General features: G+C 45.8%; 1 protein-coding gene across 1 annotated transcript in view; it reads right to left on the minus strand.

Annotated features, from left to right (window-relative positions):
- Nucleotides 1-26,429, minus strand: part of drp2 (dystrophin related protein 2) — a 123,749-nt gene extending 97,320 nt beyond the window's left edge. The window contains exon 1 of the mRNA XM_041853035.2: nt 26,323-26,429. The gene's annotated coding sequence lies outside the window, so the exon portion shown is untranslated. The remainder of the gene's footprint in view (nt 1-26,322) is intronic.
- Between the last annotated feature and the right edge of the window lie 1,288 nt (nt 26,430-27,717).

Consider the following 27,717-nt stretch of genomic DNA (forward strand, 5'->3'; position numbering starts at 1 on the left):
GTGTGTGGGCCTGGGGAGATTCATGTAGTCTTCCGTTCAATTATATTTATGACTAATGAAGTGAGCTGTCGTGAGTCTCACTGCTGTCAAGCTGTGGAGATCTAAGCTACAAAGGCTTCTTAATAAGGTTGAGGAGGTTGAGGCGGAGCTGCAATAAATGCACCAGTCTGATATAACTTTGTCTGTTAGGGATTTAGATGGCAGCTAAAGTTTTATGTTATATCAAAGAGGAAAGGTAGTTCCTCCTCCAGGATTCTTGCACGATTAAAATGCACTTCCTGGATATCAAACTGAAATGCAGTGGAGGAAATCACAAAACAAATCATATTTGTTAGTTTGGGATATTATTATGTGCTGCTCAAGTACAACTGGAAAAGTAATTAATTTGGTGGATTAAAGTGCCTTTCTTAATTAAAATGCAGATTGGTTCCTGAGTAAACGAGTTACAGTGCACTGGCATGTGCACATTCAAATGAGCATTGAGTGAAACACCGACGTGGTGGAACTGAGTGATGGAATCTGGGAGCTACGGAATGCAGAAAAGCAATCCAATTCTAATGAGGGTTCAATGTTTCACACAGAGTGCAATATCTAATCTGCTATGACTGAGAATTATGTGCCCCATACCCACGGGAAGTAGGGGTGAAGCACCTCCTGAAAAATCTGAATTAAAAAAATATATCATAAACAACAAGTAGTGCACTGGGACTTTACTAGTCTTGTGTTAGCGGACCGATATAGCCGTCGGTAGCGCCGGCAAAAAATAATAATCTCATTGGAGTTGATATTGTGGGCTTAAATCTCATTGTTGAATTGTACATATTCACATTACATGCCGTACTCTTTTAAACATTACAATGCACCAGACGAAAATAAGCTTTGAAGTGAGAACAACGGGTTCTCTGGGAATGTAGAAACTACTCAAAAGTCACCCAGTAAATTAATGCACTCACTCTCATCTGAAATAACTGTTTTCCCACAACAAGAGTGCACTCTATGTTTAGACTTAATTAAAATAAAATTAATATAAAGAAATACATGCATCTCGGCTGCGTGTAAGCAAGTCTGATTAAAAAACTCTACCCTGCTGCTGCTTTCTAAGAGCCAACCACGTGTGGAGAGATAACACTTGTTTCAGAAAAGAGCTCATTTGCCAAACCCCAATTGAGATGCCAGCTAATTATGATGAGTTTCTCAACAAAGGCTGCGAAGTGAAATGTTCCATCAACACTGTACAATGCAAGCACTGCACATCACAAAGAATTCCATTTCACAGCCTACCAACACTGACCTAGCACTCCTGCTTTTCTATAGAAGGTCCCTGCGGTGTTTAGGCAAACGGCATATGGCGGTAATGCACCTAAAGAGCATGTTTGCACACCGCCATTAATCTCAGACGAAGAAGAAGAAGGCTTCAAGTTGAGGCTGTTGTAGCACACCATAGAGTGACTCCATTCACAGGTACACACGTGCTAATGATGGACACCGTCACCCACAGAAATAAAAGTCACGCCTGCCAACAGCCCTAATCAGAGAGGAAGTGCTTTTAATGGCTCACACACGCACAAGTTAGGCTAATTTAAAAGCTGGGAATCTCATTAAAGGGGAGAGAAAGGGATTGTGACAGGGTCTGGTGTAACATTTGGCTCTCCCCTCGCCCGTCCACACTGGCAGGCCTGTCAGCCTTGTCACTTCCTATTTGCTGAGCCGGCCACAGAGATTGTGAGAGACGGGAGTCCGGGTGACAGCTTGTTGTTAAGTAAAAAGCCAGCCAAGAATTATGAAATGGCCGAGAATATCTAACTGCCCAGTCCACCGTTAACTAACAAACAGTTACGGACGGTAGGATAAGTGGCACAGTATGTGCAGCACATCTGCAATGTACTGCACCTTGTACTGTAATGTACTGCACCTTGTACTGCAATGTACTACACCTTGTACAGCAATGTACTGCACCTTGTAGTGTAATGTACTGCACCTTGTGCTGTAATGCACTACACCTTACTGAGCAATCTTACTGTATGTTCTGTTCCTAATGAGGATACATGAACCAGAGATGCAGTCACAGCAGAAACATGAGTGAAGGACCCAGAGTTTTCCTAGTTAGGTAAAATGGAGAAAAACAACTTCAGGCCTTAATCATGATAGAAGCTAACTACAATTGGAAAAGAAGACATGAAGAAGACAAATGTGTTTTGTTGGTAGCATAAGACAAGACATAACAGACTCATTGCCTTACAAACTCAATCTAATTAAGACTCATACTAATCTGATGTGTGAACAGCTGTTCAAGAAAACAGGGTCATGTCTGTTTTCCTCTCATTACAAGAAACGAGTGCAGTGACACAGAAAAAACAGTTACTGTAATTATTTATGTAAATCATGACAGGACAAACAAAATCGGAAAGAAAACAAGATGCAGACTGAATGTAATTCAACGCACAAACCAAAGGAGTCACATGAGAATAACTAAGTACCAATCACTTGAAACCTTCAGTAACCCCAATGAAAAATCATACTCCAGCATAATCGTCAAGGCCCTGCATGGTGTGGAAAAGGGTGAGAGAGAATAAAGGAAAAGGGTGGGAAAGAGAAAGAAAGGGTAATTTGTTTCTATCACATGAATCTAGGTCTGTGTTTCAATACACTAATGATGTGCTAATGATGGAGGAGAGATTGAAATATTCAGACAATGTTTAATGTTACGCGGAGTGGAACAGGGGAACCCAAAGAGCAGACTCAGACGAGGAGACTGGGATGAAGTAACCAAGGTATTTATTGAAACACAGGTCAGGGGAAACTGCTGGAAACCAGGTGCGGAGGCTGAGGCTGGAGCGAGGGGGGTTGAGACAGGGTGAGGAGGTCCGGAGGGGAATCCAAGGGAGTAGTAGAGTGGGGAATCCAGGACAGAGTAGCAGGATGACGAGACGTGGGACTGGAGACAGGGACCAGAGTCAGAGCGGGCAGAACTGTAGCGGAGAGGAAAACAGCGTCAGGCAAGGAAAACAGGCACAACAGGATAACAGGATTTGAATAGTAACAAACGGCTAGAACCGTAGACTGACTGAGCAGAGATTACTGGGGGAGTGGCGATAGGTCAAGGAGACACAGGATGAGCAGTAGAGGGCGTTGCAGGAGCAGATGTGACAGTACCCCCCCACCTGGCGCCCGACCAGGCTTATCTGGGTGTGAGGTATAGAAATCCCATAAGAGGGAGGGGTCCAGAATGTGACGGCGGGGCACACAGCAGTGTTCCTCAGACCTGTATCCTTCCCAGTCCACCAGGTACTGCCAGCCACGACCCCGACGGCGCACGTCCAGAAGCCGCCGGACGGTATGGGCAGGATGGTCATCGATGAGCCGAGGGGGTGGAGGAGCAGCTGCAGGAGGAGACAGGGGACTGGAGCAGACAGGTTTAATCAGGGATACGTGGAAGGTAGGATGGATCCTTCAATGGCAGGTCCTTCGATGAGAGCCATACCTTTTGACCCGGGGTGTAGACTGGAGCTGAGGCCCAGCGACGGTTGGCTTGGGACTGGGTCCGTCGGAGGCACGAAGAAGGGCAGCCCGGGCCATCCTCCAGGTACGGTGACAACGGCGCAGATGGTCCTGGACAGAGGGAACCGCAACCTCAACCTCTTGGGCGGGGAACAAGGGGGGTTGGTATCCCAGAGCACACTCGAAGGGTGACATACCTGATGAGGCGTTGGTGAGGGTGTTGTGGGCATATTCAACCCAGGGTAGCTGAGCACTCCAGGAGGAAGGGTTAGTAGAAGTCATGCAGCGTAGGGCAGTCTCCATATCTTGGTTGGCCCGTTCGGTCTGGCCGTTGGTCTGGGGGTGATATCCAGAAGAAAGACTGACATTGATACCAAGAGCTGAACAGAAGGATCTCCATACCTGGGAGGTAAACTGGGGTCCTCTGTCGGAAACAATGTCAGTGGGGATGCAATGCAGACAAAACACATGGGATACTAACAGGTCCGCAGTCTCCCTGGAGGACGGGAGCTTGGAAAGGGGTATGAAATGAGCCATTTTGGAAAACCTGTCAATAATGGTGAGGATGACAGAGTTACCGTTAGATGGGGGAAGGCCATTGACTAAGTCCAGAGCTATGTGTGACCAGGGGCGACTGGGTATGGGAAGAGGGCGGAGCAGACCGGAAGTGGGTTTAGTGGAGGTTTTGTTCCGGGCACAAACGGAACAGGCTGAGACAAACTCCCGGACATCTCTCTCCATAGTGGGCCACCAAAAGCACTGACACAGGAAGGCTAGGGTCCGGTTCATACCTGTGTGACAGGTGAGGTGGGTAGAATGGTCCCACTGAAGAACATCAGAGCGAACACAATCTGGGACAAACAGAGCATTACTAGGACCATTACCTGGGTCTGGCTGGTTCTGCTGAGCCTGGCAGATACGGGACTCAATCTCCCAGGTGACGGCGGCAACGATGCAGGTGGATGGCACAATGGCTTCTGGCTCAGTAACCGTGTTGTCGGTGGTGAACTGGCGAGAGAGGGCATCAGGCTTGGTATTCTTTGAACCGGGGCGATAAGTGAGTGTGAAATTTAATCTACCGAAGAACAAGGCCCACCTGGCTTGCCGGGAGTTCAGACGTTTGGCGGTATGGATATAGGACAGGTTTTTATGGTCAGTCCACACAATGAAGGGGGTTACAGAGCCCTCCAGCCAGTGACGCCATTCCTCCAGAGCCAGCTTAACTGCCAGGAGTTCCCGGTTTCCGATGTCAAAATTCCTCTCTGCAGGTGAGAGCATACGGGGAAAAAATGCACGTGTGGACATTCTGATCAGAGGGGGAACGTTGAGACAGAACAGCACCTACCCCGGTGTCAGAGGCGTCCACCTCCACGATGAACTGGAGTTCTGGGTCGGGCTGTGTAAGGACCGGAGCGGAGGTGAAGCGACGCTTGAATTCCAGGAATGCTGCCTCTGCCTCAGGAGTCCAGTGGAATGGAGTGGAGGTGGATGTGAGAGTGGTGAGAGGTGCTGCCAGACGGCTGTAGTTGCAGATGAAACATCTATAAAAATTTGCAAACCCCAGGAAATGCTGTAGCTGCTTCAGGTTGGAAGGTGTAGGCCACTCTGTGACTGCCATGACCTTGGCGGGGTCCATAAGTAACTGTCCCTGTGCAATAATATAACCCAGGAAAGACACTGTGGCAGCATGGAACTCACATTTTTCAGCTTTAACAAAAAGCTTATTCCCCAACAGCTGTTGAAGAACTTGGTGAACATTTTGCTGGTGAGCCTCAAGGTCCTTGGAAAAAAATCAGGATGTCATCTAAATAGACAAAGACGAAGCATCCAATCAGATCCCTCAGCATGTCATTGACTAGGTTCTGTAAAACAGCAGGGGCGTTAGTAAGACCAAAAGGCATGACCAAATACTCAAAGTGACCAAGTGGTGTGTTGAACGCAGTCTTCCACTTGTCCCCCTCTCTAATGTGGACAAGGTGGTAGGCATTCTGGAGGTCGAGTTTGGTAAACACTGTGGCACCATGGAGGGGGGCAAAAGCAGAGCTGATGAGTGGCAAGGGGTACTTGTTCTTAACAGTGATATTATTCAGCCCTTGGAAGTCTATGCACAGCCTCAGTGACCCATCCTTCTTCTTCACAAAGAAAGACCCAGCACCCACCGGGGAGGAAGATGGCTTGATAAGTCCTGCCGCCAGAGAATCCTGGATGTACCTCTCCATAGCCTCTTGCTCGGAACGAGAGAGGTTAAACAACCGGCTACTGGGGAGAGGAGCTCCAGGCTGGAGGTCAATGGCACAGTCGTATGGCCGATGAGGCGGCAGTGACAGGGCGTGGTGCTTGCTGAACATAGGAGCTAGATCGTGATACTCGGGAGGAACTGATGACAGGTCCGGAGGTTCTGGAATGAACTGGTGCACAGACAAGGCAGGGGGAAGGACAGAATGTAAACAATTAGCTTGACAAAATGAACTTCAAGTGTTTACCTTTCTGGCGGTCCAGTCAATCTGTGGGTTGTGTAGCTTTAACCATGGATGGCCACGAACCAGGGGAGAGTAAGGACAGTCGATTATGTGGAAACTGATATTTTCCTGGTGATTTCCAGAGAGACACAGGATGACAGGGATGGTTCTCTCACAGATGCGGGTGAGGAGCTGTCCATTGAGAGCGTTGGCAACAAGGGGTGAATCAAGTGGGACAGTGTCCAGGCCCAACTGGGTAATGACACCTCGGTCCAGGAAGCTCTCGTCGGCGCCCAAATCGATGAGAGCAGACAGAGGAAAAGCCTGGCTCTGCCACACAAGGTTGCCTTCAAGCAGGGGTCTGGGGGAAGATGGGCAGGCGATTTGGCTCAACAGTATATCCCCCTCTACTGCCGAGCCCCCTCTTTTGCTGGACGCAGGGAACAAGTGGAAACAAAGTGACAAACCTGGCCACAGTACAGGCAGCTACTAGCACCAATTCGTTGTTGCCTCTCCTCTGGAGAGAGACGGGCCCGGCCGAGCTGCATGAGTTCAGGATCTGGACGAGCCTGGGGATGGGGTGCAGTCGGAGAAGGAGGACAAGGCACTGAAGCAGATGTTATGGGACATGCAACCCTACCTACCCTCTCCCTCCGACGCTCACGGAGATGGTTGTTGATGCGGATAGCGAGAAAGATGAGTTCATCAAGTCCATCAGGCTCATCCCTGGACACCAACTCATCCTTGAGGGTCTCAGTGGGCGCGTTCCGGAATGCTCCCTGAAGGAACTCCTCATTCCAGCCGCTCTCAGCGGCGAGGGTGCAGAACTCACATGCCATCTCAGAGGGACAGGAGTCTTTTAGCGGCATCCTTACCGCAGACCGGGTGGTCAAAGACTTTCTTCATCTCCTCCGTGAATCTGGAGTTGGAGAAGCAGATGGGGGACTGTCTCTCCCACACCGCCGTGGCCCAGGAAAGCGCTGCTCCACGGAGGCAGCCAATCAGAAAGGAAATCTTGGCCCGTTTGCTAGCATAAGAGTAGGGCTGTTGCTCAAATACTAGTGAACATTGTACCAAAAAGGCTCTGCAAGCTCCGAGGTTGCCAACGTAACGCTCGGGAGTCGGAACAAATGGCTCCCGGAACGGAGGAGAAGGACTTGGAACTGGTTGTGAGCTCTGGGCGAAGGGTCGGCCCTGTAGGTCAGACAGGCTCTGTGAAAACTCCTTGATGTGCTCCAGAAGGGTCTTCAGGGCTTGGTCTTGTTGCTTGAGCAGGGCACCTTGGCCAACGAGGGTTTGGTGGAGAGTAGCAGAGTCTGCTGGGTTCATCTCTTTGGCCAGATCGTACTGTTACGCGGACTGGAACCGGGGAATCCAAGAGCAGACGAGGAGACTGGGATGAAGTAACCAATGTATTTACTGAAACACAGGGGTAGATGGAGTGCAGGTCAGGGGAAACTGCTGGAAACCAGGTGTGGAGGCTGAGGGTGGAGCAAGGGGTGTTGAGACAGGGTGAGTAGGTCCGGAGGGGAATCCAAGGGAGTAGTAGAGTGGGGAATCCAGGACAGAGTAGCAGGATGACGAAACGTGGGACTGGAGACAGGGACCAGAGTCGGACCGGGCAGAACTGTAGCGGAGAGGAAAACAGCATCAGGCAAGGAAAACAGGCACAACAGGATAACAGGATCTGAATAGTAACAAACGGCTAGAACCGTAGACTGACTGAGCAGAGATTACTGGGGGAGTGGCGATAGGTCAAGGAGACACAGGATGAGCAGTAGAGGGCGTTGCAGGAGCAGATGTGACAGTTCATTCTCAGCACGTCTCTGATACCACATTAACATGCTCTGACTTTCTGTTACCCTCAGTTCAATGTCTGGTAATTTGGAGACTCTTGATTATTTCTGGAATTTTTCACAAAAGGGGTAAGGACCCCCAGACCCCCCTATGCCCCCTCCCTCTACTGGGCATGGGGCAACAAGTTTGGATGGTGGAGAGATGTGTAGGCCTCCTCAACACATTCCCCAAAACACTGCCCTTTAGCACAGGGAGAGTAGGCAGTAAGAATGGACAGAAAGTTATATTTAAGAAAAGCAATTCGACATAGCATCAAACCAGTCCTTTCGAAATGACATTCATTGTTTCCAGGGTTGAAAACACAGCTGTTTTTGCTCTTTGCAACATAGAGGACTGTATTCAGGCCAGCCTATTGTTAGGCAGAAGGAAGGACAACACAATAAACACCAAAGCAACACCAAAGCCTCTGTATATAAACCGTTAAGAGTACATGAGAGAAGGGGTAGACCAGTGCTTATCATTATGCATATACACCATGGAAGAGTTTAGTGGAAAGAGCCCACAGCCTGAACACTATGCCGTTACAACAAAGGTAGTCAGATGAACGATGGCTGTATTTTGTCTGGTAAAAATAGCTTTATGTAACCTCAAAGAAAGAAGAAGTGGCAGAGAAAAAGAACAAAAAGAACTGAAGAAGTGAGAAACTGTATTCTAGCTCATTAGAATGTGAGAACTACAGGACAGTTACTATGGCTACAGTGTCATTATCTCATCATCTCCCTGTCATTGTCCAACTCTGTATCGGCCTGTATGAAAATGACACAGCTTATCCGCATCATTTGATGCACTGCACATTATAATATAAAGCTCATTGAGACATTACTAATGGTTATTGTATGAGGCTAACATTTACCTCCCACCAGTCTATGGTGCTCTCGCAACGGGGGGCCTTTGGATCTGCTTTCTAACAATGGGAATACAGTGGCCTATCAAGCTTTTTCTGGGTGCATTTACTGGTTTCCTCTGAGCGGCCTATACTGCTCTGCTCTTTCTGTCCCGCTTAATGCCAACTCATCCTGAAGTCAGAACACACACAGAGCACTGGGGTTAACGTGACCGGAGAGATCATAGAATAATTATGGCCTGCTTTTCCACCAAAACCTACCAAGGAAACCAAGGGACATGTTATTCACCCAGCTACTTTAATATTCATACATTCAAGCCTATTATGTAATACAACACTATAATAAATTCCTGCTAGGAAGGTTAGTTCAGCAGCACTTGATCTCTCTGATGGCCTGAAAACAGAGATTTTGGAATAAAGTGTTTGGTAAAGCTTTGTTGTTGTGAATTAAAGGCAATTGGAGCTAAAGTTGGTTAAAGTTGCTGTTGCTGCTTGGGCTCCTGGCTCCTGGCTCCTGGATCCTGGCTCCTGGCTCCAGGGGAGTCAGGTCTTTGTGGGAGAGATAAAGAGGAGCTGATGAGTTTGATTAATGGCTCTTTGGCTATGGAATGCAACATGCAATGCCCTTCACTGCAGATCTTTCATTTGGAAAACCAGAAAGTGTTCCTGTCAGTTTGGCTCCCTGTTGTTGATTGCTACAGAGAAACAACAAATTACTCCTTTTCATTGGCCGAACATTGGCCGATCCTTTTCATTGGCCGATAGAGCTCTTTGGCCACGCACACCAGCGGTGGGTTCCACGTCAAAAGAAAGATGCATAGGCAGAAAATAACCCCATACCTACTGTAAAATATGGTGGTGGATCTTTGATCTTATGGGGCTATTTTGCTTCCACTGGTCCTGGAGCCCTTGTTAAGGTCAACGGCATCATAAACATTACCCAGTACCAGGACATTTTAGCCCAAAACCTGGTTGCCTCTGCCAGGAGGCTGAAACTTGGCAGCAAGTGGACAATAACCCACGGCATACATCAACATCCACAAAGAAATGGTTAATTGACCACAAAATCAACATTTTGCAATGGCCATCTTAGTCTCCGGACTTGAACCCCCTTGAAAACCTGTGGTTTAAAGAGGGCAGTCCATAAGTGCAGACAAAGGATATCAAGGATCTGGAAAGATTCTATATGTGTTCTACAATCTCATAAAACATTTTAGAAAAAGACTCAGTGCCTTTCTCCTCGCAAGGTGAGGTATTGAAAGGTATTGGAAACACGGGTGCCAATAATTCTTATCCCTATCCTTTTGAGAAAAAGTATTATTATTTATCTGGGCAATTGTATTAGTATAACAATATAGCTCAGTATTTGTATTATGTATTTTATACAGTCTTTTTTGCGCATCTTTATCAAGGGTTACAATCATTTAGGACCTGATCAATAAAAAGCTGAATCTTATAACACTATGCGCAAGCACAGCTCAAAACGTTTGTGCAAATCTTCCATTGACATCCATGGCATCCGTGTGTGATTTAAGCCAAACCCTGGGTTCCATTGTGTGTTTCTAGGCCTAAATGCGCTGAGCCTTGGGAGAAAAAGTCCTTAATCACGTCTCTAAGCAGACTCATAAAGCATGGCGCAGACCTCCCCAAGGAGCCGCGCTGGGTAAACAACACCCTCGCTCTGTCATGCTGTTGAATTAGGGGATTGCTACACGCATGTAATTAACATTTGTATTCGAGAGAGGACAATAATTCATCTTGAGTAAATGGAAAACCAGCAAACCGCTGAGAAATTGAGAAATGGAGAGAAACGCTGAGTCATTTCACCCAATATGGAGTTAGTTCAAAAATAATATCACTAACAAAAATAAGCCAACAATAGACAGCTAGTGTTTCACATTCGGTACTAGTGCTTCTTTAGGAGCAGGCTGGCACTGGCAGTGTCTCTGTGTCCCTGGGAAAAGGCAGGAGGAGAGATGTCTACTGTTGGAGAGAGAGAGAGCTGGCTGGTTGTGATCAGTCCTTCCTTCTCTTTCCAGGGAAAGTGCTGCAGAAGACGAGGGTGAGCTGGTGTAAAAGTGACAGAGTGATGTATTGTGACTGCAGCGGTGGAAATTTTAATTATCTGTCCTAACCTTTTGGGGAGGTGTCAGCGCCATGCATCCATCCATTCCACCCTTAAACAAAGCAATGCACGTCTGAATGTTTCCTGGCTAAACTAAATACAAGAGACAAAGTCATTTAAATACAGGGGAAATAGGTAGAGAGTGGGAGAGGCAGAGGGGAAGAGAGAGACAGATTTGATTTATTTATGAGGTTTATTTGGCAGGCACAAGAAAAACATAAGTCTCAGAGCACTGAGAAAACATGTTGCACCAGATTTAGTTTCTATCTGTAGTCCCTAAAATAACTAGACATACAGTGGGGTCCGAAATTATTGACACCCTTGATAAAGATCAATAAGCAATAAAGACTGTATAAAATAAATCATTCAAATACTGAGCTATATTGTATGCGCCAAGAAATTGGGGAATTATTTTATTTTGTACTAATCCAATTGCTCAGAGAAAGAGATTTTGTTTAACAAGTAATACTTTTTTCTCTCAAAAAGGTAGGGGTCAAAATTATTGACATCCCTAAAGATTCTTATAAATAAAGTATTCAAAAGTTTGTATTTGGTCCCATATTCCTAGCACGCAATGATTACATCAAGCTTGTGACTCTACAAACATGTTGCATGCATATGCAGTTCGTTTAGGTTGTGTTTCAGATTATTTTGTGCCCAATAGAAATTAATGCTAAATAATGTATTGTGTCATTTTGGAGTAACTTTTATTATAAATAATAATAGAATATGTTTCTAAACACTTATACATTAATGTGGACGCTACCATGATTACAGATAATCCTGAAGGAATTGTGAATGATGAGAAAGTTACAGAGGGTCAAAAATCATACCTTCAATACATGCTAACCTCTCACCATTACAATAAAGGGAGGTTAGCATGTCTTGGGGGTATGATATTTGACCCTCTGTAACTTTCTCACACATTATACACAATTCATTCAGGATTATCTGTAATCATGGTAGCATCCACATGAAGGTAGAAATGTTTAGAAACATATTTTATTCTTGTTCACAATAAAAGTGACTCCAAAATAACACAACATCTAGACATGGAAACATTATATACAAAACAGAAAAACAGAAATACAGTAGGAATTGTAATATATAAAGTACCAGTCAAAAGTTTGAACACACCTACTCATTCAAGGGTTTTTCTTTATTTTTACAATTTTTTACATTGTAGAATAATAGTGAAGACATCCAAACTATGAAATAACACATATGGAATCATTTAGTAACCAAAAAAGTGTTAAACAAATCAAAATATATTTTATATTTGAGATTCTTCAAAGTAGCCACCCTTTGCCTTGATGACAGCTTTGCACAATCTTGGCATTCTCTCAACCAGCTTCATGAGGTAGTCACCTGGAATGCATTTCAATTAACAGGTGTGCCTTGTTGAAAGTTAATTTCTGGAATTTCTTTCCTTCTTAATGCGTCTGAGCCAATCAGTTGTGTTGTGACAAGGTAGGGGTGGTATACAGAAGATAGCCCTAGTTGGTAAAAGACCAAGTCCATATTATGGCAAGAACAGCTCAAATAAGCAAAGAGAAACGACAGTCCATCATTACTTTAAGAAATGAAGGTCAGTCAATACGGAACATTTCAAGCACTTTGAATGTTTCTTCAAGTGGCAGTCGCAAAAACCATCAAGCGCTATGATGAAACTGGCTCTCATGAGGACCGCCACAGGAAAGGAAGACCCAGTTACCTCTGCTGCAGAGGATAAGTTCAATAGAGTTACCAGCCTCAGAAATCGCAGGCCAAATAAATGCTTCACAGAGTTCAAGTAACAGACACATCTCAACATCAACTGTTCAGAAGAGACTGCGTGAATCAGGCCTTCATGGTTGAATTGCTGAAAAGAAACCACTACTAAAGGACACCAATAATAAGAAGAGACTTGCTTGGGACAAGAAACACGAGCAATGGACATTAGACCAGTGGAAATCTGTCCATTGGTCTGATGAGTCCAAATTTGAGATTTTGGGTTCCAACCGCCGTGTCTTTGTGAGACGCAGAGCAGGTGAACGGATGATCTCCGCATGTGTAGTTCCCACCGTGAAGCATGGAGAAGGAGGTGTGATGGTGTTGGGGTGCTTTGCTGGTGACATTGTCAGTGATTTATTTAGAATTCAAGGCACACTTAACCAGCATGGCTACCACAGCATTCTGCAGCGATACGCCATCCTATCTGGTTTGCGCTTAGTGGGACTATAATTTGTTTTCCAACAGGACAATGACCCAACACACCTCCAGGCTGTGTAAGGGCTATTTGACCAAGAAGGAGAGTGATTTAGTGCTGCATCAGAGGACCTGGCCTCCACAATCACCCGACCTCAACCCAATTCAGATGGTTTGGGATGAGATGGACCGCAGAGTGAAGGAAAAGCAGCCAACAAGTGCTCAGCATATGTGGGAACTCCTTCAAGACTGTTGGAAAAGCATTCCAGGTGAAGCTGGTTGAGAGAATGCCAAGAGTGTGGAAAGCCATCATCAAGGCAAAGGGTGGCTACTTTGAAGAATCTAAAATCTAAAATATATTTTGATTTGTTTAACACTTTTTTGGTTACTACATGATTCCATATGTGTTATTTCATAGTTTTGAAGTCTTCACTATTATTCTACAATGTAGAAAATAGTACAAATAAAGAAAAACCCTTGAATGAGTAGGTGTGTCAACTTTCTACTGGTACTGTATATACACTGAACAAAAATATAAACACAACATGTAAAGTGTGGGTCCCATGTTTCATGAGCTGAAATAAAAAATCCCAGAAATGTTCCATACGCACAAAAAAGCTTGTCTCTCAAATGTTGTATACAAATTGGTTTACATCCCTGTTAGTGAGCATTTCTCCTTTGCCAAGATAATCCATCCACCTGACAGGTGTGGCATATCAAGAAGCTGATTAAACAGCATGATCATTACACAGGTGCACCTTGTGCTGGGGACAATAAAAGGCCACTCTAAAATGTGCAGTTTTGTCACACAACACAATGCCACAGATGTCTCAAGTTTTGAGAGAGCATGCAATTAACATGCTGACTGCAGGAATGTCCTCCAGAGCTGTTGCCAGATAATTTAATCATTTCTTTACCATAAGCCGCATCCAACGTCGTTTTAGAGAATTTGGCAGTACGTCCAACTGGCCTCAAACCACAAACCATGTATAACCATGCCAGCTCAGGACCTCCACACCCGGCTTCTTCACCTGCGGGATCGTCTGAGACCAGCCACCCGGATAGCTCATGAAACTGAGGAGTATTTCTGTCTGTAATAAATCCCTTTTGTGGGGAAAAACGAATTCTGATTGGCTGGGCCTAGCTCCCCAGTGGGTGGACCTGGTGGCCAAGTGGGTGGGCCTATGCCGTCCCAGGCCCATCCATGGCTGCGCTCATGCCCACCATTTGAAATCCATAGATTAGTGCCTAATGAATTTATTTCAATTGTGTCATTTCCTTATATGAACTGTAACTCAGTAAAATTGTTGAAATTATTGCATGTTGCGTTTATATATTTGTTCAATATATATAAAAAGTGAGCTTGAGAAAGCGAGAGGAGGGGGCTAAAAACTTTGAAGCAGCAATGTCTTCCTGCCTGAAGGCAGCCAGTGCACCAACTCTCCCGTTCGCCGTCTCTCCTGAGCGAGGGGCTGAGTTTGAGAGGCTTTGAAGATCACAGTGCTGTCAAGGCAGTCTGCATTCACCACCCCACCAGTGGCCCAGAACAAGACACAATCTCTCTCTCTCCTACTCTCTCTCTATCTGTTTCTCTATCTTTCTCTCAGTGGCACTTTCTTTCTCCTCTCTCATATCTTCATGCTCTCTTTATCCCTCCCCCCTCCCCATCTCTTTATAGCCCTCAACCCTGGGGAAGGAAGAGAAGCGGGAGTTTGGTTCATCTCCCTCATATCATCTCTCTATCTCCCTGAGACTATGGTGTCTGCCAGCAGCATACCACCCTGCATCCCACTGCTGGCTTGCCTCTGAAGCTAAGCACGGTCAGTCCTGGATGGGAGACCAGATGCTGCTGGAAGTCGTGTTGGAGGGCCAGTAGGAGGCACTCTTTCCTCTGGTCAAAAAAAATATCCCAATGCCCCAGGGCAGTGAAGGGGACATTGCGCTGTATAGGGTGCCGTCTTTCGGATGGGATGTTAAACTGGTGTCCTGACTATCTGTGGTCACTAAAGATCCCATGGCACTTATTATAAGAGTAGGGGTGTTAACCCCAATGTCCTGACTAAATTCACAATCTGGCCCTCATACCATCATGGCCACCTAATCATCCCCAGCTTCCAATTGGCTCATTCATCGCCCCTCCTCTCCCCTGTAACTATTCCCCAGGTCATTGCTGTAAATGAGATTGTGTTCTCAGTCAACTTACCTGGTAAAATAATAATAATACAAATAAAAAAAGACTGCCCATCACCACCATTACGATGCACTCAAAGACAAAGGAGAGAGGCAGAACAGAGTGCATAGCCCTAATCAGGCAGACCAAACCCCACAGGAGGGTGCACAACAAGGGTACCCTGGATAAAGCAATCATTAGTTCCTGGAAACATCATGCTCTAAGTGAGAGAGAGAGAGCGAGGGCGAGAGAGGTCGAGAGAGAGACGCCCCCACTCTGAAGGCTTGGCATGAGAGCCTGAGTGATGCTCATGACCGAGACCTATTTCTGAATGCACCATGAATCTTTCACAATTAGACAGCCTATTTGCCAGATTCCTCTGGTGCTACATGATGACAACCTGCGAGAGTGCATGCCTACCTTCACAACCCATCCATTGATCTGTTTCTCAACGGCTCTCTTTAACAACGCACACAGAAACTTAACACTTCACTTTTGCAACAGATTTTGTCTAAAGTGAAGAAACCAAATAAACAGTTCAACAGCAAATTGACAATTTGGTGCTTTAATTACTTTAAATTGTCAGTTTCGTGCTACGGAGGATATTTCATTGATCTAAACTGCGAGCTCTACGTGACTTTACCGACAAGCCAGCCTCACCTTTATCTGAGCCATGTCTGAATCCCACTACTGTATGTAGAGCTTTGAGATAACTCTCAAGCGCTAAACAAAGTGCTATACAAATTAAATGTATTATTATTATGATGACTGTACACATCTCCCATGAAGCCTACAGTTCCTTCCATAACACTCAAACTGAACTCAGCGCTTCACTCTTGCAGGCAGTGGTGTGACCACTGGATCAGGTCGTTACATCTCCACCCTACAGTATGTGCATGGTTGAGACTCCCGTCCGTTCGTCTGTAGTCCGGGGCACTGGTCACGCCATGCTGCCTGGCACCATTACAGCAGCCATCACTCAGGCACAGAGCGAGCATTAGTCATGGCCCTGGAGGAGTTTGTCAGGAGCTGTGCCCGCAGGTGCTGTGACAGTGTTCTCAACCACCAACTCTCCAGCAGCTCCCCGCCAGCCCGCCAGCCCGCTCCCGCTAACCCCACCAAGATGGCAACCAACGTCCCAGCAGTCCTCCCTGCCTCCCAGCCCCAGTCGAGTGGGAATCGACATCCTTCCATGAGCTACTTCCATACATAAATACGGCGGTGAATACCTTCATTTGGAATCTATGTGTTTCTGATGAAAGCCGGCGGGCGTCTGGCGTCTGTCCGCATCACAAATAACGGCCAGTGACACACATTTCAGCACCTATCCTGTTAACATCGACACGCTACCGGGTAAAATATTGTATTAACTTGTTTGTTCAATTTCACAGAGCCACATAACTCCTAGCGCCATCAGGAGATCTCCCCTCAAACACATCGCCACCAGGGCGCAAGCCATTACTTTCTCCCGGTGCTGCCTAGCTAGCGTACAATACACTACACCAGGTGGGCCCGGGAACATAATTTATACACAACCATTCAGGTGTGTCATCCTTCACCAGCAGACAGGAAATATCCCGTCGCCTGCCGCCTTCTTCTTTCTGCTGACAAAGTGAGGAGGGATACGTGGGGCATATTTACCTAATATTCCTGCACTTGATACATTTACATGGAATCTATCACGGCTGTCCTCGCGCCTCGCTTCTCAGCTCAATCACAGACATTAGAGAGACTGAAAGTGAGTTGTCGGCTCGGGTGTTATTTACGACTCCCTCCCTCCGACAATGTGCATAAGTTCAGTCGCATTACGGGAGCTATATTCCAACACTCGACTCCTGCTCAAATCCATGATTAACTCTCCCTAAGGAATGTGGATTTATATTTATTACTCTGCAGTCCTGTAATTATGTTTTACCACGGCGACGAACATCCCAGGTTCTTTGAAGGATGAATAAGACTTGGTTCTGTGGCTTTAGCGAGATAACAGAATGCTATATGTAGCCTTTCCAGACAGTCAGATGATAGGGAAGGGAGGGTGGATAGAACAGTTGAGCGCTTCTTCAAGCTCATTTCTAATTTATCATTTATCCAGGCAATATAGAATAACATTGAGTCGTATCTGTGTTCGAGACCCTCACTAAACACTAAGTAAATACAATACATGACCAAAAATATGTGGACACCTGCTCGTCGAACATCTCATTCCAAAAACATGGGCATTAATATGGAGTTGGTCCCCCCTTTGATGCTATAACAGCCTCCACTCTTCTGGGAATGCTTTCCACTAGATGTTGGAACATTGCTGCAAGGACTTGCTTCCATTCAGCCACAAGAGCATTAGTGAGGTCGGCCACTGATGTTGGGCGATTAGGCCTGGCTCACAGTCGCCGTTCCAATTCATCCCAAAGGTGTTCGATGGGGTTGAGGTCAGAGCTCTGTGCAGGCCAGTCAAGTTCTTTCACACCAATCTCGACAAACCATTTCTGTAAAGAACTCGCTTTGTGCAGGGGGCATTGTCATGCTGAAACAGAAAAGGGCATTCCCCAAACTGTTGCCACAAAGTTGGAAGCACATAATCGTCTAGAATGTCATTGTATGCTGTAGCGTTAAGATTTCCCTTCACTGGAACAAAGGGGCCTAGTCCGAACGATGAAAAACAGCCCCAGACCATTATTCCTCCTCCACCAAACGTTACAGTTGGCACTATGCATTTGGGCAGGTAGCATTCTCCTGGCATCCGCGAAACCCAGATTAATCCGTCGGACTGCCAGATGGTGAAGCGTGATTAATCACTTCAGAGAACGTGTTTCCACTGCTCCAGTGTCCAATGTCAGTGAGCTTTACACCACTCCAGCCAGCGATTGGCATTTTGCATGTTAATCTTAGGCTTGTGTGCGGCTGCTCGGCCATGGAAACCCATTTCATGAAGCTCCCGAAGAACAGTTATTGTGCTGACGTTGCTTCCAGAGGCAGTTTGGAACGTGGTAGTGAGTGTTGCATCCAAGGACAGATGATTTTTACGCGCTTCAGCACTCGGCGGTCCCATTCTGTGAGCTTGTGTGGCCTAACACTTTACGGCTGAGCCGTTGTTGCTCCTAGACATTTCCACTTCACAATAACAGCACTTACTGTGGAATGCTGAAAGGTGCGCCCGTTTCTATCTCAGGCTGATACAGAGACTCATCCATGCTTTTTTTTACAAGCAGGATTGACTACTGTAATGCTCTCCTGTCTGGTCTACCCAAGTAAGCCATTGGTCAACTGCAAAACATACAGAATGCTGCAGCACGGGTATTGACCAAGACCAGATGGAGAGCACACATTACACCAGTTTTAATGTCTCTGCACTGGCTGCCTGTGAGTTTTAGAATACATTTTAAGATTCTTCTTTTGGTTTTTAAATCAATCCACGATTGTGCACCCCAATACATATCAGACATGCTTTTGAGATGTGTACCCAGTAGGTCCCTCCGGTCCTCTGGCACAAAGGCCTAGGACCAAGAGGCATGGAGAGGCAGCATTTAGTTATTATGCCCCCAGCCTCTGGAATAGCCTGCCAGAGAACCTGAGGGGGGCCGAAACTGTGGACATACAGTGCTGCGTGAAAGTATGTGAACCCTACAGGGCAGGTCATTATTTTGCTATAAAATATTAAAATAAACATAAAATCCTTATCTAAACCCCAATTCATAAAATACATTCCAAGTAAATGACAGAAACAAAAAAATATGATATATTTTCATTGTTTATTTAACAAAAGTGGTTTATTTAACAGAAACTCAGATTTGATGTGTGCAAAAATATGTGAACCCCTTCAGTCAATAGCTTATGGCACCTCCATTAGCAGCGATAACTTGGACTAAAAGTCTCCTATAGCCAGCAATCAGTCTCTGACATCTGTTTTGAGGGATTTTTGCCCACTCCTCCTTATAGAACTCAGCCAATTGAGTGAGGTTTGAAGGGTGTCTGGCATGAACTGCCCGCTTCAGGTCCTGCCACAGCATCTCGATTGGATTTAGGTCAGGACTTTGACTTGGCCAATCCAAAACACAAATCTTCTTTCTCCTGAGCCATTATTCGGTAGATTTGCTTGAATGCTTTGGGTTGTTGTCTTGTTGGAAGACCCGTTTTCGGCCCAGCTTTAGCTCCTTGACTGATGGCCTGACGTGCTGTTCAAGAATCTCCTGGTATCCCTCAGAATTCATGGTTCCCTTAATGATGTGGAGTCATCCAGGTCCAGAGGAGGAAAAGCAGCCCCAGATCTTGACATTCCCACCACCATGCTTGACTGTTGGGATAAGGTTATTTTGGTGGTAGGCAGTGTTGGGTTTTCGCCAAACATAGCATTGTTGATTGTGACCATAAAAGTACATTTTTGACACATCGGTCCAGAGAATGGACTTCCAGAAACCTTCAGGTTTGTCCAGGTGGTCTCTGGCAAAGTAAAGACGGGCAGTTTGGTTCTTTTTTGACAGCAGAGGCTTCTTCCTAGCAACCCTCCCATGAATGGCATTTCGATTCAGTGTTCTTCTTATTGTTGAAGCATGCACAGTTACCTGAGATGCAGCAAGGGAGGTCTGCAAATCTCTAGATGATATGTTTGGGTTGGCTTTTACCTGATTTATTATTGTTCTTGTGGCTCTTGGGGATATTTTGGAAGGGCGTCCACTTCTAGGCCGAGTTGCTGTCATGTTAAATGCTCTCCATTTGTAAATGATTTGCCTCACAGTGGACTGATGGAGCTCAAATCATTTTGAGATGATTTTATAGCCTTCCCCAGACTGATGTGCTCTCACTACCCTCGTCCTGATTTTATTTAATTTTAATTTTATTTCACCTTTATTTAACCAGGTAAGCCAGTTGAGAACAAGTTCTCATTTACAACTGCGACTTTGACAGCATGAGTGAAGTTGGCTTTGTTGCGAAATAGGAAGCCGATTCTAGATCTAACTTTTGATTGGAGATGCTTAATGTGAGTCTGGAAGGAGAGTTTACAGTCTAACAAGACACCTAGGTAATTGTAGTTGTCCACATACTCTAGGTCAGACCCGCCGAGAGTAGTGATTCTAGTCGGGTGGGCGGGTGCAAGCAGCGTTCGGTTTGAAGAGCATGCATTTAGTTTGACTAGTGTTTAAGAGCAGTTGGAGGCTACGGAAGGAGTGTTGTATGGCGTTGAAGCTCGTTTGGAGGTTTGTTAACACAGTGTCCAATGAAGGGCCAGATGTATACAAAATGGTGTCATCCGCATAGAGGTGGATCCGAGCGTCACCAGCAGCAAGAGTGACATCATTGATATACACAGAGAATAGAGTCGGCCCGAGAATTGAACCCTGTGGCAGCCCCATAGACACTGCCAGAGGTCCAGACAACAGGCCCTCCGAATTGACACATTGAACTCTATCTGAGAAGTAGTTGGTGAACCAGGCGAGGCAGTCATTTGAGAAACCAAGGCTATTTAGTCTGCCAATAAGAATGCGGTGGTTGACAGAGTCGAAAGCCTTGGCCAGGTTGATGAAGACGGCTGCGCAGTACTGTCTTTTATCGATCGCGGTTATAATATTGTTTAGGACCTTGAGCGTGGCTGAGGTGCACCCATGACCAGCTCGGAAACCGGATTGCATAGCGGAGAAGGTATGGTGGGATTCGAAATGGTCGGTGATCTGTTTGTTAACTTGGCTTTCAAATACTTTCGAAGGGCAGGATGGATATAGGTCTGTAACAGTTTGGATCTAGAGTGTCACCCCCTTTGAAGAGGGGGATGACCGCGGCAGCTTTCCAATCTCTGGGGATCTCAGACGTTACGAAAGAGAGGTTGAACAGGCTAGTAATAGGGGTTGCGACAATTTCGGCGGCTAATTTTAGAAAGAAAGGGTCCAGATTGTCTAGCCCAGCTGATTTGTAGGAGTCCAGATTTTTCAGCTCTTTCAGAACATCAGCTGTCTGAATTTGTGTGAAGGAGAAGCGGTTGGGGCATGGGCAAGTTGCAGCGGAGTGTGCAGAGCTGGTGGCCGGGGTAGTGGTAGCCAGGTGGAAAGCATGGCCAGCCGTAGCAAAATGCTTGTTGAAATTCTCCATTATTGTAGATTTATCGGTGGTGACAGTGTTTCCTAGCCTCAGTGCAGTGGGCAGTTGGGAGGAGGTGCTCTTATTCTCTATGGACTTTACAGTGTCCCAAAACTTTTTGGAGTTAGTGCTACCATCTGATGTCCTATGAGATCGCCTTTCCTCTCGGCATGGTGTGCTTTGCATTCACCTGGATGGGTAACACCAAACTGACCAGGTTTCTTATCTCTATTTATCAGAGTCCCGCACAAACTCTTTCCTAACAACCTCTCCTTTGATTGGTTCATTTGGTAGCTAATTATTTACCTACCTGCTTACCTACTTGATTTAACCAACGCAACTTGGGGTTCACTTATTTTTGCACCTGCACTAATTTATTTTTAATGTTGTTTTTCTACTACACGCATGATTTCCTCTACACCAACATATGGTATTGGTAAATATAAACCTGTTATGTCAGATCAAAAAGACTGGTTCTGATTAAATGAAGATTTCGGTAAAAACAGAAAAAATCTGTAATTGCACATACTTTCAAGCAGCACTGTATTTAAAAGAGATCTTAAAACACACCTTTGTAGCTTTGCTTTTCCTTTATTCTTTCAGTTATTGTTATTCTTTTGTTATCCTCTTACGTTTTTTGTGAAGTAAATATTTCATTGTTTTTTATTTGTTTTTTCCTGCGAAGCGCATTGCGTTGCATTCTTGTCTGAAAAGTGCTATTTAAATAAAGTTTGATTTGATTTGAATAAACTCCCCTGCTTTCGGCTGTGACATACAGCAACACTCTGAACAAACACACACATGAACGCAAACACACGCAATGTGAATCACAAAGATAAAGACACACACGCAAATACACATACACTCTCACAATACACACACCACTGATCAATGGGTTCACCCTTCCCCTAATCTCCGTCACACACACACACACTCCACAGCAACCCTACGATGTGTCAGTGTGGCACCAAAGTCAGGCACAAAACACTGAACAACACAGAACAATTTTACACTTCCCCTACTGCCCCACCCCACCCCACCCCACCCAACAAACTCTCTCCTTCACACAACACACACACAGAACGGTTCGCCCGCCACAATGCCGCCAGTGTTTCACATGAAAGCTCCTCACACATCATACAAAGCTGCTGAGAAAGCATCATTCATCCTGGCTAGTCGAGCTCTAATGATGATGGGCCTCCCAATGTGGTTCAGCCACATCAACTTACATTAACCAACACCGCCTCACTCACATAGATGCACGTTTGAAGGTTGCCCGAGCCCGTTTCAGGGCCAGCGTTTCATTTGAAACGTCAAACAGCTCTAGCCGCCTCAGCAGGCAGAATAGAAAGCCTTATTACTTTTCAGTGATGTCACACTACACTACATCCACTGTACTTATTCATAAATTATCATCACATTTCTTTTAATGCTATTCAAGGTTCTTCTCCATTTTCTTGATGCTCTATTTCAAAATAACCTTTTCGCTCTATAATGATCAATTTACTCTGATTATACAAGACAAGGTTGGGCCCAGAGCAGTATAAAATATAATCTGTGCTTTCATTGACAACCCCGCGCGCTATCACGCAGGCCATCCTCGCTCGTAAGCAATAAAGATGTCTTGCTGCTCCCAGCTTCCATACAACAGGACACTTAAGGAGTCCATTGTTCAGTACGACATCCATATTCTCATTGATATGATCAGTGTAAATGAGCTAGCGACTCCCCGGGGGTTTGAGTTGAACAAGTTGCAGTAGGGAGAGGAGGGAAGAGACCCAGAATCACAATGAGGCTAATATCCCTGGTTTATGGGCCGTCTGCTGAGGTAAATTGATATAGATAATCTACCTTCAGATTGGATAAAACAACTGAATTGATCTAACCCAAGCCTCCCTGATCATGGCTCTGTGTCAGAACACAGTTTCGACGTTATTTAACGGTGCAAAATGGCTACTTTTGATTACTGTATTGGCTCAGTGAGAGAGATATCCTCAGTATGAAATGAAGTAAGGTGGAATTTTTCCGATGGAGGAATTGAAGCAAGCATCTGTCTCTAGCATACAAAATGTCAAGTCCTGTTAGCCTTAACTGAATGCCTGCCTGCTGACGTAGATTTAATTTCACACAGGCGTACGCAGGCTGATGTGCGTGAAGGAACACGAGAGCGCCCATATGCACACGGGAAACGTTTCTCAGCTCAAACAAAAGTTGTGTGGTTGTTAACTTAACTTAACAGACACACATACACCTATCAACCCCCCACACATACACACACTTCCACCTCCATGCTTTGACCCCCATAACAAACACACACACACAATCTCAATCTCTATCTCTCTCTCTCTCTCTCTCTCACACACACACACACAGACACAGACACAAACAGACACACACAAACAATGAACACGCCATTGAGAGCTCAACATACAAAGACAGCTCCCTGCCAGCCCATCCCCATCCCCATCCCCTGCATTAGCCACAGCCTCTGGAGCGGAGGACACAATAGAGATAGTGCTGGATGCTAACTGGAAGAAGAGGAAGGAGGGGTGGGCCAGTAGGAACCAGAGAGAGCACTGGCGGGGAGAGGATGCCACATTAGCTCATCCTTAGACTCCACTAGCCGTCCAGAGGAGAACCAATACACTGGGGCCGCTGGCTCCTCCAAGAGGGAGAGAGAGGGGGGGAGAGGAGGGGCGAGGAGGAGTAGATGGGAGAGGATTGTGAAGCAGAAAGACATTCTGGTGTAGGGTCGTAGTGTGTGACATAGGGGACATAGAGAGTGGGTGACTGGCCGTTTAAGTTGGTGGGTGTGATTTACAGATCATTGGTGGTGAGTGTGTGGGGTCTATAAAAGGATGCGTTATGGACAATCAGAGACTATTTGGCCTGCAGTTTTCTATGTTCTCAGCAAAGTGAATTTGTATGATCTCCTTTGATTATCCTGTGTATAACCATAGATAGCTGTCCTCTTAGCCATGTCTCCCTCAGAAAAGAGAATTGTACATCAATGTAAATGGACTTCCTGGTTTGAATATATGGCTAAATAAAAAAGAACATAATGTCAAATCAGTATGTCTAGAATACTCTAAATGTCCCAAGAAAATACTACTTTACGTAATTCCACAGTTAGACATGGATTATTATGGTAAGAGTATTAGTTTTAGAAAAAGCTGTGATTAAAAGGTCTTGGTTGTAGCTTGGAGGCGACAGGAAAGGCTTGATAAAGTTAAGCAGCATTATGTATTTTAAGAGATGAGCTTGGGAATACTTAGAGGGAGGTTTGCCATATTAGCTCCCTCTAAAGTAAACAGTTGGCTCTGAATGTCCTGTGACACACACAGGAGCATAGTGACATTAAGAGAGGGTAATTTCAGTTGTCGGCTATGTGAAGGAATTAAGCCGTTGCCTTATGGCACACATCTGAGGATAATTTTTGTTAGTTTTTTTAACGTTTTTTTACACCAATTTGTATCAACAAAATGGAAGCGCAGGAAACTAAACTTCCAACTTCCAACCTAAAAAGAAAATCATCCATCTCCAGTCCAGAGTTCTAATGCATAGATAAGGGAGAGGAGAGAAAACAGGAGATGCAATCTCACTGTTGTGTACTTCCTGGTAAAGTAGAGCAAGCTTTCCTCAAATGTCTCAGAGCAAGATAGGATTCTAAAAGTCTCCAGAGACGGATCTGTTATTGCAGCTGGAGCATCGAGGTAGCATCCCTGCGCACGGCCAGTCCGACAAAGCGTGCCAGAGCCAGAGTCTGTGAAGCTAAGACTGCACTGTGCTGCCAGCCCCAGACATAGGGGCATGGGCTGCTACCTCAGCCACGTAGCTGTGGCAAAGTCCCCACCAGCTTATTGTCTCTTACACAATACCACACAACCTAGCTAACACCCTTTATTTACCATTCTCCCTACCTCTGCAAACAGTTATTATTCCCTGCTCAACACGCTGGGGCTGGTGCTCTCTAATTTAGAGCCAGAGATAAGGGCAGGCGGGAGGATATTACTTGTGGGGAGACACTAATTGAATTGGCTCCAGCGGGTCAAACACACCTAAATGACAGCTCACCCAGGACCCAGCAGGCATTTATCTACCTCGGCGGAGAAGCCATGGCTTGTCTGATGGGGCCGGGAAGTATAGGGAAGACTGACTGACTACTGGCTGGGTGTGTGTGGGGGCGGATGAAAATGATTAAATGCAATGTGTGTTGCAGGGCTAGGGGCGGGAGGGGGGTTGGAAGACAAGGCATGCTCTCACATTTCGCCGCCGCGATCATGTGAGCCCATACAATGTGTGGGAAGGGGAGTAAATAAATCAACACAGATATGACCCTCTGCTGGGGCATTCAGAGGGCCAGCGATGGAAGGAAGGAAGAGGCGGAGAGAGAGAGCAAAAAAGAGAGAAGGAGAGAGAGAGAGAGAGAGAGAGAGAGAGAGAGAGAGAGGTACACAGAGTGGTCTTCTTACATCTTATTTTCATCAAACATTTTAAGCCTCACTTTTTCCATTTCAGTCTCAGCTCTGGAGAAACAACATAGGGTCATCAGTGCTACTGCCTGGTTAATAGCCATAAGCAAACCATTGGCACACAAAGAACACACTAAAAACACTGCAGACCTGAAAATACGACCTAGGAATGGCTGTCATAAGCCCTGCAGTCAACCCCTACTTTGACTGGCACTTGTGTGCTGCAGTTGTTGCTATTCTTCTCAGTCGAGGCCAGCATTTCATACAGAAAATTGGTTTAGCCTCTATCTCAAAGGGGCCAGCCTTTGAAATGTTATTGGTGAGTTTGTCACCCTGCTCAGATGACACCTGGAGACTGAATGAAATGTATTTCTAGTCGGTTGACTTTGAAAAAAGACAACATCACCGCTTTCATCAGGCCTGAAAAATGACCTCCTGCTCCCTCTCCCTCCCCCTCTCCTCCGCTCTTCCTCTCTCTCCCTCTTTCTCCCTCAACATTGCATGTTGTGAGAGGTTAGGACTTCAGATAAACATGGATAAAATCACTATGGAGGGGAAAACAACACAGAACTTCCTCATCTTTGAAGCTAGATCTGCAATCTCTCCACACACCAAAAAACTGAAATCGGTCACTAGTGATTAATTACCCAGCGGTGAAGACGTGATTGACGTGGATGCAGATTCGGCGTCTCTGTGGAATCGGGCCAACGCGTCTCTTCCCAGGTGCGGGCCAGTCACTGGCACGCGGGGGTCCAATGGCGCTCTCCTTCTCTTCTCAGAGGGTGGATCTATGAGGGGAAGTAAGGAGGGTCAGAGACGCACATCAAACAGCTGTCATTTTGGCATTTTTTAATCCCTTATTATTGGCTTTGGGCAGCGTGCCAATGGAGCAGCCCTCCTATCAAACCCAATGACATACAGCCGTATAAAAGCATGCTTTACTATGGGTTCAGTTCTGAATCATATGAGAGAGAGAGAGAGAGACCGGATAGGTGCAGTGGAATATGTTGTTTTACAGGGTCAGCTATAGTAGTACGGTGCCCCTGGAGTAAACGATGGTTAAGTGCCTTGCTCAAGGGAGAGAGAGAGACTGGCTCCACCAGTTTCATCATCCCGTTATAGGGCATTTCTTATCAGCAGCAAGCACGCGCCCCCTCCTCACACTGGCTGCTGGGGAGCTGAACACTGAGCCCTGGCTGCCAGTAGGAAACAGAGAAACAGAGAGGCAGACAGGGGAAGAATGCCAATGAGCGTGGTCCCCTGGCCGAGCCAGACCTGAGATTTCATTAATCCCCAGACAAGGATATAGCACTGGCCTGTGGAGCACTTCGACCCGGCCCCAGGTCTGATAGCGATGTTAACATGCAACAGGAGCCCTCTCCTTATTCGCCTTAACACCCGCCCATCGCCCCAGACGATCGACCTATATAAACATCGATAACCGCACAAATCCCATTTGATTTGGCCCCTACTTGAAGGTTTGGGGGTAAAATGCCTGGAAAAGACGGCTAAGAGGGAGATAAGAGATCCTTTTGGGGAGGTTAGGCAGTTACCAGGTCTGTGTAAAGGTGTGTCAAGCTCTCTAATAAATCTGTGTGGGGATGAAAGGTTAGAGGTGACCGAAAAAATTGAGTGCACTCCCAAAGAGTTCAAAACAGAGCCATAAAAGTTTAATGCACAGCTGGCAGCTAGCAGCTAGCAGCCCGGCAGAGAAAGGGGAGTGAGATGAGCTATTTTCAATGCTGTATTAAAGTTTTAGGCAGAAGAAAAAAGGTGTTTCGGTTCAGACTCGTTGTCTTCCTCTCCAACTTCTCACATTCTATCTTCTATTATCTGCCGTGTTTGGAGACCACACTGGTGTTACGTCTTAATGTTTCATACCTCAGACATCAGCCAAAATGCTAACTGGCAGAAGAGACCCTGTCAAGAGTCAGAGAGAAAAAATCAAGACGATAGCTACAGCACACTGGTTGTCACTTAACTCTGAGTGACAAGCAGTAAGGAAGCTTTCATTTTCCAATCTCCCCCGAAGAATCGCCCCA

This window comes from Coregonus clupeaformis, chromosome 3, assembly GCF_020615455.1.
Source record: "Coregonus clupeaformis isolate EN_2021a chromosome 3, ASM2061545v1, whole genome shotgun sequence".
Lineage (NCBI taxonomy): Eukaryota > Metazoa > Chordata > Actinopteri > Salmoniformes > Salmonidae > Coregonus > Coregonus clupeaformis.